This window comes from Bactrocera dorsalis, chromosome 5 (assembly GCF_023373825.1).
Source record: "Bactrocera dorsalis isolate Fly_Bdor chromosome 5, ASM2337382v1, whole genome shotgun sequence".
Classification (NCBI taxonomy): Eukaryota; Metazoa; Arthropoda; class Insecta; order Diptera; family Tephritidae; genus Bactrocera; species Bactrocera dorsalis.
Genome location: NC_064307.1, coordinates 67,446,698 through 67,458,888, shown reverse-complemented (window position 1 = coordinate 67,458,888; position 12,191 = coordinate 67,446,698).

Sequence of the window (12,191 nt, the reverse complement as noted above, 5' to 3'; positions counted from 1 at the left end):
TTTATAAGTACTTCACAGGGTATCGAACTTTCAAGTGTTTAAAACATCGTAGCAAACTTTATATAATATAACCTGTTCAGGGTATAAAAATCCGTTGTTTAAATTATAAGATATGCGTTATGTCTGTCCGCCGCATCACCGAGTTGTATTAGACTCAGCGAAATACAACTGTCTTAACAATGGACTGGGTGTGTGTCTTGCATTTGCCTCATAATGAGTGGGTTGTGCATAAAATACGTATGTGGGGCACACGTGTGGCCCACAATTGAAGATACATATATTTATGCATAAACAATATATTTTTTCCATTTACATATAGTATTACCGTTCAACAGTAATTGGAATACGGTTTTTTTGGTTTTCTTGTGATATAATTTTCGAAGAAACTGAAAGCATTGGAAAACTCGAGAAAATCGAACACAAAGAGTTCAAGAAAAGGTAAAGTGGTCATGAAAGCTGAATAAACTTGAGGCAACAGAAAACAGAAAAATTGTTTTTTGTCTGACTGAGCCTTCAGATGCATTTTAAGGTTGTCTTTGTTTTGGGGGGGTTTCTCATTCGCCTGGTTTTTCTTTCGTTGTTGTAGTGACAGAAAACATGCCTGAAGTAATTTGGTGGAATCCTGCCAAGTTCATAGTCGTGGATGCATAAAAATCCGGCTTCATGCCATTTACGTAAACCCGACTTTCGTGACTACGGTCAGACATTGCACTATAGCTTCGGTTCAACTGAAGTTAAAGTTTTTTCCTGGTTATGGTTATTATTGAACGGAAACATATCCTATAAATCATGTCCATACATAATTTTGGCTCAGGAGACTTTGCGTTGGAGTAGCACCAAGGACGTTGCAACTAACGGTAAATTAGTCTGTCCTCCTTCATTTTATTTCCTTACTTTTTGAACTTGTGGAACACATGTTATAAATCGCGCTCCTACATAATGTTGGAACAACAGACTTCCCACAGAAGTAGTGGGCGCTGCAATTAACGGTAATCCTTAATATTATTTCCTGATTTTATGAACTTGTGGAACACATGTTGGATCAGCAGACTTCCCGTAGAAGTAGCACCATGGGCGCTACAACTACTGGTAATCTTTAATATTATTTCTTGACTTTATGAACTTGTGGAACACATCGTATAAATCGCGCTCCTGCATAATTATGGCTCAGCAGACTTCCCGTAGAAGTAACACCTTCTACGACGTCTCTAACAGTATTCGCTGCATTTTGTGCTACCCTAATGCTGCTCACAGGTAATTGACACAACCTTTCATTCCCAAATGCATTGTGCGAATGCGTTTTGCAGCTACTGTGCCGTTATCGCCGAGTTTTTTTTTACAACTTTTTCAGGGAGATACACACACCAACGTGGACTTCAACATTTTTACAGTTTTAAATTCATTTTTTTTAATATTTTGCTGCTGCCCGAACATTTGAACTTTTTCGCTGTGCGAAATGCTAAACTCGTTTTTGGCACAAATCAGGTTTCACCGTATCAACCGAAAAAATCAAGCGCTTCGGTGTTGCGCTGGGCCGCCAACTTGCACGCTGATGGCGCGTTGCAACTTTATGTTGGTTGCTTGTTGTTGTTAATGCAACATTTTAGTGTTTTTGTTTTAGATTTGCAAGTTTTGCATTTTCGTTAATTTTTTTTTTTTATTTTTGTTAATTATTATTATTATTTTTTTTTTTTTATTTTTTTATTATTTTTTTTTTATTTTTTTATTATTTTTTTTTTATTTTTTTATTATTTTTTTTCTTTTTTTGTGGGCTGCAACTGCAGTAAGCCTCATTCGTGCCTAATGCTGCAACTTGCAACAACAATCAAATGCTTGCATCTGTAGTTGCAATGACAGTGGCCGCTGCCAATGGCACCCTCCGCGGCGCACTCACGCCAATGCGCCGAGTTTGCTGCAAAAAGCATTGATTTAGTTGCAAGTGCGTTGTTGTTGTTGTTGCCACCGAGTGAGCAAACAGGTAGCGCGCACTATTTTAGGACAAAAAATGGGTATATTGACTTATGTCCATCTGTTGCCAGCTGTTGGCGTGCCGTTTTTGCGCAATTAAATTGGCAGTTGTAACTGTTATTTTATTTGCTTTGCGTTTTTTGCACAATTTTAGTGCCAATTCGGTTTGGTAGGCAAAGAAATTTGGTATCAACCAGTCATTTTCCAATTTTTTATTTTAGTTTTTCATTTTTTTTTTACTTTTTTTTGTTTTTTTTTCCTGTTTCTGTTTCTGTTGCTTTTTTCGTGTCCATTGCTGCTGCTAACATCAAGTGCTTGTTGTTTTGGTTTCCTTTTCCTTTTTTCATTTTGTGTTCGCCTTTTATTACCACTTTTTCAGTTACGCGCATGTGACTGCAGGCCGTAAATGTTGTTACCAATTTTTTCCAACATTTTTATGGCGATTTTATTGCCGAAACGAAAATTTAAGTGTACCCATGCAAAAAAAAAAAACAACGAAACTACTCGCCGTACAAGTACAAGCCTGTAATCAAATCTGCGTTGCACTTGTAGCGCTCCGAAGCAAGAAAAGGCACAAAAAAGCCACTTACAACAAGAGGTCAAAAGCGATATAAACTGAACTCTTTTACATTTCAAGTTTTGCCAAACATACAAACAGACAAATTTCGGCATTAATTTCTAGTTCTGACGTTGTGCGCGTAGATTTCTACTTTTTACGGTCGCTTCGGTATCAGCTTTTAGTAGTTTGTTATTTGGTAGGTTCGTGCTGGGATGGAACAACGTATGGGTTTTATTTTAACTGTAGTATTTTTACTATCAACGAGAATTAGAAGTTTTTACTCTTTGTTACTGATTAGTGCAGTTTACGACGGATTAGTTGTCGAATAACCTAACTTTTTTTTCAAAAGTAAACTAAATAAATAATTGATTCAATAGAACTTAATGTAGGTATTTAAGAGATCTTGAAAGACTCGACAAACCTGCAGAGATGTCAGAAATGCTTATAGATATCTTTGCTGTTCAGAACTCTTTCAGAAAATATCATATAACGCCAGGACGTGCATCACAATATCGAAGCAAAACAAGAAAAACAATCCGTCATACTGCAGGCAACATTAAAAAGTTTTCAAAACTATTCACAAATTAAAGACAATTTCGAAATTTCGATTGCCTGAAACAAGAAGTGCAGAGACGTCAAAAATACTTCTACAAACTTTTTAGTTCTTCGGAAATGCTTTGTAAAGTACCATATAACGCCAGAACGTGCATCACAATATCAAGCAAGAACACGAAAAACAATCCGTCATACTACTGGAAACAATAAACAGTTTTCAAAACTATGAAGAAATTAAAGACAAATTCAAAATTTTCAAACGCTTGAAGGATGAAGTGGCCAAACTGATAAATTTCGTGTCATTTCCAAAAATTTAACAGAAGTGCTGAGCCGTAAAATGTTATTCTGTATTGAGCAACCATAATTAATACCATGCACTTATTCCTTTTTCTACACAATATTTTCAGCTTTAAATTTATATTTGTAGTGCCAAAATATATATTAATAAATGCTAAGAATCCTAAAGTCTTTCAAATAATCAGGCCGTCACATGAGATGATCGCTTTAAGTAAGGGAAAACTAAGACACCAACTACTAGCAACAGTGCAATGGCAATGTCTTTCAGGCTCAGTGTAAATCGTAGGAGCTACAGGAAACTCCTCGCTCTGAGCAAGGTCCATATTTTAATACTTGTAAAAGTTCTGACTGGACATGGTTAGATTGGGATTAACCCAGTAAGATTGAATAGTTTACCGTAGTTATCCTAGTTTCTTAGAATTTCGAGTAGCCTAGTGTAGGTCATGGAGCTTTATATGTATCTAGCCATTATTCCATAAGTTGTTTGAGAAATGTGCATATACCACTATGAGCAAAAAATGGTAAGACTTTGTTCATAATTTTAAAATTCATAATATTAAAATTTTTTATTTATTCTTCAAAATCTATATCGTCTCCCTCAAAGTAATCCTCCTTGGCCACAATTCACTCGTTTCACGGGTTTTTCCAAACCTCGAAACAGCTGTTACAGTCAATTTACGAAATAACCTTCAATACGCGTAGAGGTTCACGTTTAATGTCTTCAAATTACTCAAAACGGTTAACCGGAGCGGTCGTTTGAATTCGCTGAATAGCCGAAAATCTCACGGAGCTAAATAAGCGAATTCGGTTGTTGAAAATTTGTAGAAAAACTCACGAAGAATCGAAAAGGTATGAGAGATGCATTTTCGTGGTGCAAAAATCGAGGGTAGTCGGCCCATAATACCGGACACCGCAAACAACGCATAACACTCAAATAGTTATCATTGTTGCCAGCTTGCCCGCTCGGAAAGAATTCGGAGTACACCACACCTTGATTTTTGTACTGCTTTGAGGTGTTTTTGTCGGCTTCGTTTCACTTTTTCCACGATATTCGCTCGATTGATCGTCTGTTTCTGGGTCTTAAGCATAGATTCAAGACTCAACGCCTGTAGTAATACGTTTCATGACAAACTGTTGGTGGAATAGCTTTGTTTCACAGACTTTAAAGCGACGCTGTTTTTCCAAAAACTTGAGTGTATTTTGGAACCAACGTGCTTTCATTTTTCTTAGGCATTAATGATCCTCGAAATGCTTTCACTGAACCTTCCGATATTCTAACGATGCCAATAAGATCTGTGATTGTTAATCGTTGATACTCAAGCACGAATTCCTTTATTTTATTGACGTGTTGTTCATCAGTTGATGTTGATGGACGTGGTTCGTCGTCAAGGTGTTCTCGACCCTCTTACAATAATTTTCACAAATCAAAAACACTTTCTTTTAAATGCCGCCTGAGTCGATTAAGACATGTATGAGAACTAGTAGCTCAGTTTCCTCAATTTCTATCAATATTTTGAAGCAAACGTGGAACTTTAAAATTTAATATTTACTGCTAATATTTGCCTGCGTGGGTGTGTATTGTGACAGCATGTTGCCAGTTGGTAGATGGACATATGAACATATCAGCCATTTCCCTTGAATTTACTACAAATAACCCTTTGCCCTATCCATGCTACACTCATGCCTTTATTTAAGCATTCATTTTGCATATAGCCTCTACAACTGCTTGTTGTTTTTGCTGTTACTTTAGCACAGTGAAAATGTAAAATCCGAATTGAGAGGCAGAAAAAAGTCGCCACACAAAGATGCAGACACAATACAAAAGCGAGTGGTGTGTGGATGTGCGCGCTGCAAAGACGGTTATCTACGTGCAATGGCAAGCGAGTCAGCAACAGCCACAGCCACAGCAAGAGCACAGCCAACAACACCAACCGTCGCTCGGCTAACCAGTTAGGCAGTCAACGCGTCAGACAGCACGACGAGCAGGCAGCGAGCCGGCGAGAGCAACAGCAGTCAGCTGGCTGTGTTGCCGATGAAACGGGTTAGTTAGCTAGTTGCTAGCTGCAATGAGTGCATCATGCAAGCGGGCGGACGGAAGCTTACACTTTGCCATTGTTGTTGTTGGTTTTTACTGCTGCTGTTAGCTGTGTGTGTATGCGTATATGTTGCAAAGGCAGCAGTTGTAGCTGTGTATAGGCGCAGAAGCAGGCTAGCGAATGGGCCAACAACCGCAATGAGTGGCTTTTGTAGTTCATGAACGGCCAGCGAACTTACAACAACAACAGCAGCAACAGCGCCAACAACAACAATGATAGGCTGTGTCGCACAGAAAGCGAGTAAAACGGTAGCAAACCGGCTTGAATGCAAGTCATTGCGGCGCACAGGCCTGACTCTTGGGGCCAACTCAACAACCACTACAGCGCGCACGGCCCACCGCGCGCAGCTCAGCGTATACACTCACACACACTTAAACACATGCACACGTACGCACAGTTTGTGGCATCGTTAAGCCGTAGCAGGCGATTCGTGAGCTTTTGTGCAGTCAGCAACAGGCGCAGCTGTAATTTTCTCTACTTGCTGTTGTTGTTGTTGTTGTGATTGTTGTTGCCATGCGCCGTAAAGTGGGTGCACAATCATTATGATGCAAATGCATTAAAGCGAGAAACTGCAAAAAACGTCAAAACAAAAAAAACAAGAACAACAACAATAACTGAAAACAAGAAAAACAACAACAACAATGAATTCACAATGGAACAAAACGCAAAGCGTGCTGCGCTGTCTTGACTTGATTTCGGATTCGGCGAGTTACGCTGGTCACGTAGCCTACTACCACTGCGCATGCCTCCGCCGCGCTGCACCCACGAGCGTTCATCATCGGCTGTTGCTGCGTTAACCGTGTGCTGTTCGTTGTTGTTGCCGTGGGCATGGTGTTAATCGACTGGTTGTTGTTTTTGTTGTTTTTTCCATTGTTGTTGCAGTTATTTTAGTTGTTGTTGCAGTTATTTTTGCTGTTGTTGTTGTGTTTTCCATTGTTGTTGTAGTTATTTTGTTGTTGTTGTTATTGGTTTTGTAATTGTTGCCGTATGCATAACGTTAACCATGTGATTGTTGTTTTTTTTGTTGTCGTTACCATTGTTGTTTTTATTGTTGTTGTTGTTGCCGTAGGCATGGCGTGATGTTTTTCGTCGATTTTTCTCTCATATTTGCATTTATTGCTACTGTTGTTGCCCTTTCTTTTGCTTCATATAGTTTTTGTAGTTGTTGTTGCTTTTCAATTTTTGTTGCCTCATCAATAGCAGAATTATAAAAATGAAAATTGCTAATAAAACTCAGCTGCGATAAAAGTGCTGGCAATAAAGTGGCGAAAACCACAACGACAACAACAACTACAAAAGCAATGGCACATTAAACACAATTACAATAACAATCGCAATTATGCTACCCAAAAGCCATTAAATTGCATACGAAATTAAATTTTTATTCGGCGCTTGTTCACACTTTTTGGTTCGCCATTTGTTTCGCCGTCATTTTTTAGTGCCTCGCAACTTGTTTTTGTTCTTTTTTATTATATGCTTGCGGTTGTTTACGCTTTCTGCAAAGCATTTGTAATTTTTGCGCTTTGAAGTTGCAGCTGCTGGCAAACGTTAATGCGCTTCAGCTTCATGCGTGGTTTTTCCGATTTTTGTTGCAAGAACATTTTTATTACCCTTTCGTGTAACGCAGAGTCATTTTCAATTAGCAACTAATCGCTGATGTGGCGAGTTTGCTTTGATGGCTTAGAAGACACTGGACGGTAGTCACTGCAGTGTCGGCAGTAGCGAAATGTCAATTTCTTTCTGGGGCTTACACCTTTCAACATATTTTTAATATTGATGTTACTCCGAAAATTCTTCAGAATTTGAATTAAAATCTTCGATTTTTTAGAGATTTAGACACTCAAAGACCTCCCGCGCCCCCCTTTGGATGCGCCATTGGTATCAAATTATTTTTATGGAATCTGATAACTTTATTTGCATGCTTAGATTTCAATTACCTTGTGAGCAACGTTCCTTAAAAATAATGTCTGAAATTGAGATGAACGCCAAAGTTTCTAGTATGAGGTCAAAGGCTCATCAAAAGTTCTATTAAGGGCTCTTATAAGCAGAAGCTTCCGTATAATATTTCCACCTACAGTAAGAATTATAATTAAACATTTCAGTTAAAAAGTACTCAATTACGAAGTACTATACCGTACTAAAAACTGCTGCGAACCACGCTTAGAAAGTTGAAAATGGTTGGGTTCAAAGCCTGAGCAGCACTAACAGAAACCCGTCTATTCCTAAAACCAACTCTGGATTATTATTTACAGCAATGACCATGGAAAGCGCTAAGGTATGACTAGAAGGTTCGCTATTCTTCTATAATTTTTTTGCCCCAGACCCTCGTCCTTAAAGTAGTGACTCCAAAACTATAAATAGGAACCACTTGACCCTATCATGAAACTCTCATCCATATAAACTATATTAGAACGCAAAGTTGATAAACGTCACTGATTTAGTAGTTCATCGTTTCTCTTCTACACAAAGATCTATAACATTTTGAATGCGCCTTTCAAATATTGACCTAAAAGTTCCTCGCTATAAAAAGTTATTATAAATGGAGCCAATTACCTTATCAACTACCTTTATAATCTGAACAAGGTATATTATCCAGAAGGAAACGTCAAAGGTCCTATAAAATAAATACCTTCCACATGAAACTCCTCACTTGTCGAAACTACCGATATCGGAGGAGCATCTGATAAAAAACCATCCGTTTTGATGATGATCAGTAAAGAAACTGATTGGAACTTATGAGTGTGGCTTTATGCCTGGAAAATCAATAACTGACCACATATTCACCATGTGCTAAGTCTTGGAGAAGACCCGTGAAGAGAGGATCAACGCACACCATCTTTTCGTCACTTTCAAAGCTGTTTTTGACAGCTTGAAATGAATCTGCTATAGGTCATGTCGTCCGAATGGACGAAAACGCTCGAGGCCTGAAAATATTCGACGCAGTATCCGCCGGGAGAGGCAGCGGAAGAGGAATACTTTCATTCCGTTGGTAAGACCAGATGGAGGAGGACCCGGCTACATTTGGAATATCCATTTTGTCGTCAAACACCTTTCTTTAAAGCAAAGTTGGTTGATAATTAGCTACGCTACGAACTATAAGTGCGAAAAAGTACGAAAAATCATGTTTTAACCTTATGTCGAGATATTGTGGGTGTCTGGCCAATTCCAAAATTGGATTCTCGTTCTACTCGACAAGACCTGCAAGCAAAATAACATCACTTTCCAGCTATTACGACTTCATTTTCTTTGTTAAGTAGTAATCCTTAATGCTGACCATCTATCTACAACGCAGTCACTTCATATACGGAGAAAAACTGAGAGTTCGAACCATACATGGCTTTGAGGGTTAAACTTTTTTCTTCTTGAATGAAAGCTCCCGTAAAAAATCTTGAACTTTTCTTAAATGAAGGTTTTCAGGGTTAAACTTTTTTCTCTTTCCCTACTATACAATTCAGTCACTTCATATACCCCGCCCATACAAGATACACATACATACATATGTATGCGGCATTTTGCCATAAAATATATTTTTATAGTTTTTTATGGTCGTGTACTTTAATGGATATCCTGTAGTTGTTATCACACACATAACGGCTTCATATCAATCAGTGTTGTGGGAAATTTAATGGCATGGCCTGGTCATAGGCGCAGTTGCAACACAAACAAACATATACAAATACAACATATAAGCAAGTAATGGCTGTAAGGCAATGCAACTTTATGATTGCCCGCAACATATAAAAAAGGCGTTAAACTACAAAAAAAAGGCAAACAAGAACTGATTTAATATTGTTTACTTGTTTCAGCGTGCTGATTATGCTGACAAAACGCTTTTATTTTTTTTAAGTGCTTGCTTGTACGAGAAACACTTTTTTACACTTAAACAATATTTTATTTCTTGTTGTTATTATTGTTGTATGCACATAAACACTTTTCCTGTCAATTTCCGTTTGTCGTATACGCAAAAATTTAATGGCAACAACACAGCATACACTTGGCGAGATTTTGCGAAAAGAACTGAGATAAGTATGTATGGTTGAACATATATATGCATGTATGTGTGTGGGTAGATGAGGGCGCACCAAGTGGCGGACTGTGGAAAACGCTTGTCGTTGTTGTCATAAAAATTGCTATAAAATTATTATTACATCTTTTGGTGGCAAAAACAACTAAAAAGCAAGGCAGCGAGGTCCGCGAAGACAAGCGGCATAAAATGAGTATGAACGAAATGAAAAAAGAAAAGCAAATAAGTGTGGAAAGCAACTTAGATCGCCTGAGAAAATTATTTTTCGCCTATATAATCAGTGGACTTAATATAGCTCACACAACTTTATCAAAAACATTAACGAGGACAAGGGTTTCGTGCCTAAATAGAGTGGAGTTTCTTTTCTAACTAGATATACCATCAAGCTACTTCATTATAAGTCCCCTTTGGGTACCTGGTCGAAGCGGAATTGCAGGAAACGTAAAGGTGTTGAACTAGCAAGAAGGGGAACCCTTAACACACTTACATCGGAATAGGAACGTGTTGGTTGACCGAAAAACCTCGTGTACACTTAGCAGGATTTGGTCAACGACCAGCTCGTATTCGACAGCGCGATCCCTCTGTCTTAGTTTCTGTTCTAGTTATCCTAGCCGTAACTGCAGGAGTTCTTACTGGACATTACTCGATACGCATTAATGTGGAAAGACAAAAATCCAGTCAAACACAAATTGTCAAAGTTGTATTGAAAAAGCAGAGGTGGAGACGTACAGGCGCTTTCTCCTTCATTGTCCAGTTTTTGGAAGACTGAGGTTATCGGCTGTAATACTTTTGCCAAACCAGGAGTCATAGTCGAAACTGACAATAGACGCCTCAGCAAATTTGTGTTCGGATCAAAACGTTTCGACGATTCATGAAAGTTTTTATGACCTGGACGTTTGAAGAAGATCTAAGTAAGAAACCGCTCGGTCCTAGTGAGATCCCTACCTAACCTAACCAACCTGTCTTTAATATATATCACAATCGTCAATCCTTTTAATTACGTTGAGAAGAAGACAACAGATCTGAGCTTAATTTGAGAGACCTTGATGGAAAGATGGGGACAAATTTTTGAGAATTGAATTAATAATCATATTGTGAGAATAATGCTTGCTTCAACACAGCTTGGCGGACCCAATATCCTTAAATAAAAATAAAAGATGTTTACGAATAATCAATACTCCCAAACAAAAACCCCTGAGACCATTACAGCGAACTATTTGGGCAAAGTCCTTCCAAAACTTATATAGTATATATTATATTTTATTTCAATTGATTTTTGCGGGTCCCAAAAAGTCAAGCCGTTTATACTTATTAAGAATTTCATTAAGAAGTTCAGGTTTCTCTTAGCAGTAATGGTAGGTGGTATACTACAATCAAGTGGTATACCTACGGCTCGAAAACATGGGAGTGAATTGGTGCAGGAGTCGTAGGAACACGCACCAAACTTTCCATACCAATGGACCCTTCTCCGATCATATTCCTAGCAGAGGCCTTTGCTATAAGTCGGTGGATAGAGATAAACCTCCAACGCTGCTATCGCAACGAAAGTATAGTTATACTCAGTGACAGTTAAGTGGCACTTAAAGCGATCTCTGCGTACGAGATCAAATCGCTATTGGTGCAGGAGTGTAAAAAACCGAACAGGCTGATCAGATCCTAACCAAGTGCAGCTTCCCGTGGGTGCCTGGTTAAAAAGGACTGGACTTAAATGAACTGGCTGATGAGCTCGCCCACTCCACAACATCCACCAGGATCTAATCTAGATGGATATTTTAAGCCTTATTTTTTTTCTCTTTAATGTAAGTTCGTAAAAAATAATTGAAAATTTGATTCGTGCAAAGCAAGTTCGTTGGTGTAATTTTAAGCAATTTAATAATTTATAAAACCATCTTCTTAAATACAATTGTGAATGAACGTCGAGAAGTAGCGTAATACACTTTTCTTAATTTACCAATCGGACAAGAAAAGCGTAGAAAGCAAGACAGCGTGTTTTTTACCACAGAAATTATTTTCTCGAATTACTCTTCATTTTCGTTTTTAATTTGGCTTTTCCACTTAAATTAATTTTCTCCCACACCCAGCTGCCGGAATCCGCCACCGACTCGTAGCAAATCTCAAGTCGCCGCGCACTCAAGTGAAAAATAAGAAGAAAATTGTAGTGTTTCTGAAGAAGTTTTGCACGAATTCAGGTAGAAAGCCAGCTAGCCAGCCGGCAAGCAAGCAGGGAGCGGCAATTTGTAACAGTAGCAGGATGTCGCCAGTGGCTTTGCATTTAGGTGAACAACAAAGGCAACAAGAAAATCGTGCAATGCGCTTTTCATCTGGCGTCGAGCACTTTGCATGCGACGCGTAATTACCGCTAAGCAGTAGTTGGTGACGGGCGACTAACTGCGCTGTGGCGCGGCCTGAGAACTTTTTTGGCTGGCAACGACTACGCGCTTACGTTGTATATGAAGCTGACGGTGCGGCGTGGGTTGCGGCCTGCCGGGGACCAGCACACCAGCCCCATTAATGAAACAGTTTACATCGTCTGCTAAACCGATAATTGCGTTCAAATTAGTTCCAGCCGCGTAACTGGCCAAATTACACATTGAATGTTGAGCGGTGGCCAAAAGCTGCAGCTGCCGTCGACGTCGAAGTAGCAGACCGGAGCCAAAGTCGGGGCGCAAGGCCGCAAGGTTTGGTGTTATCG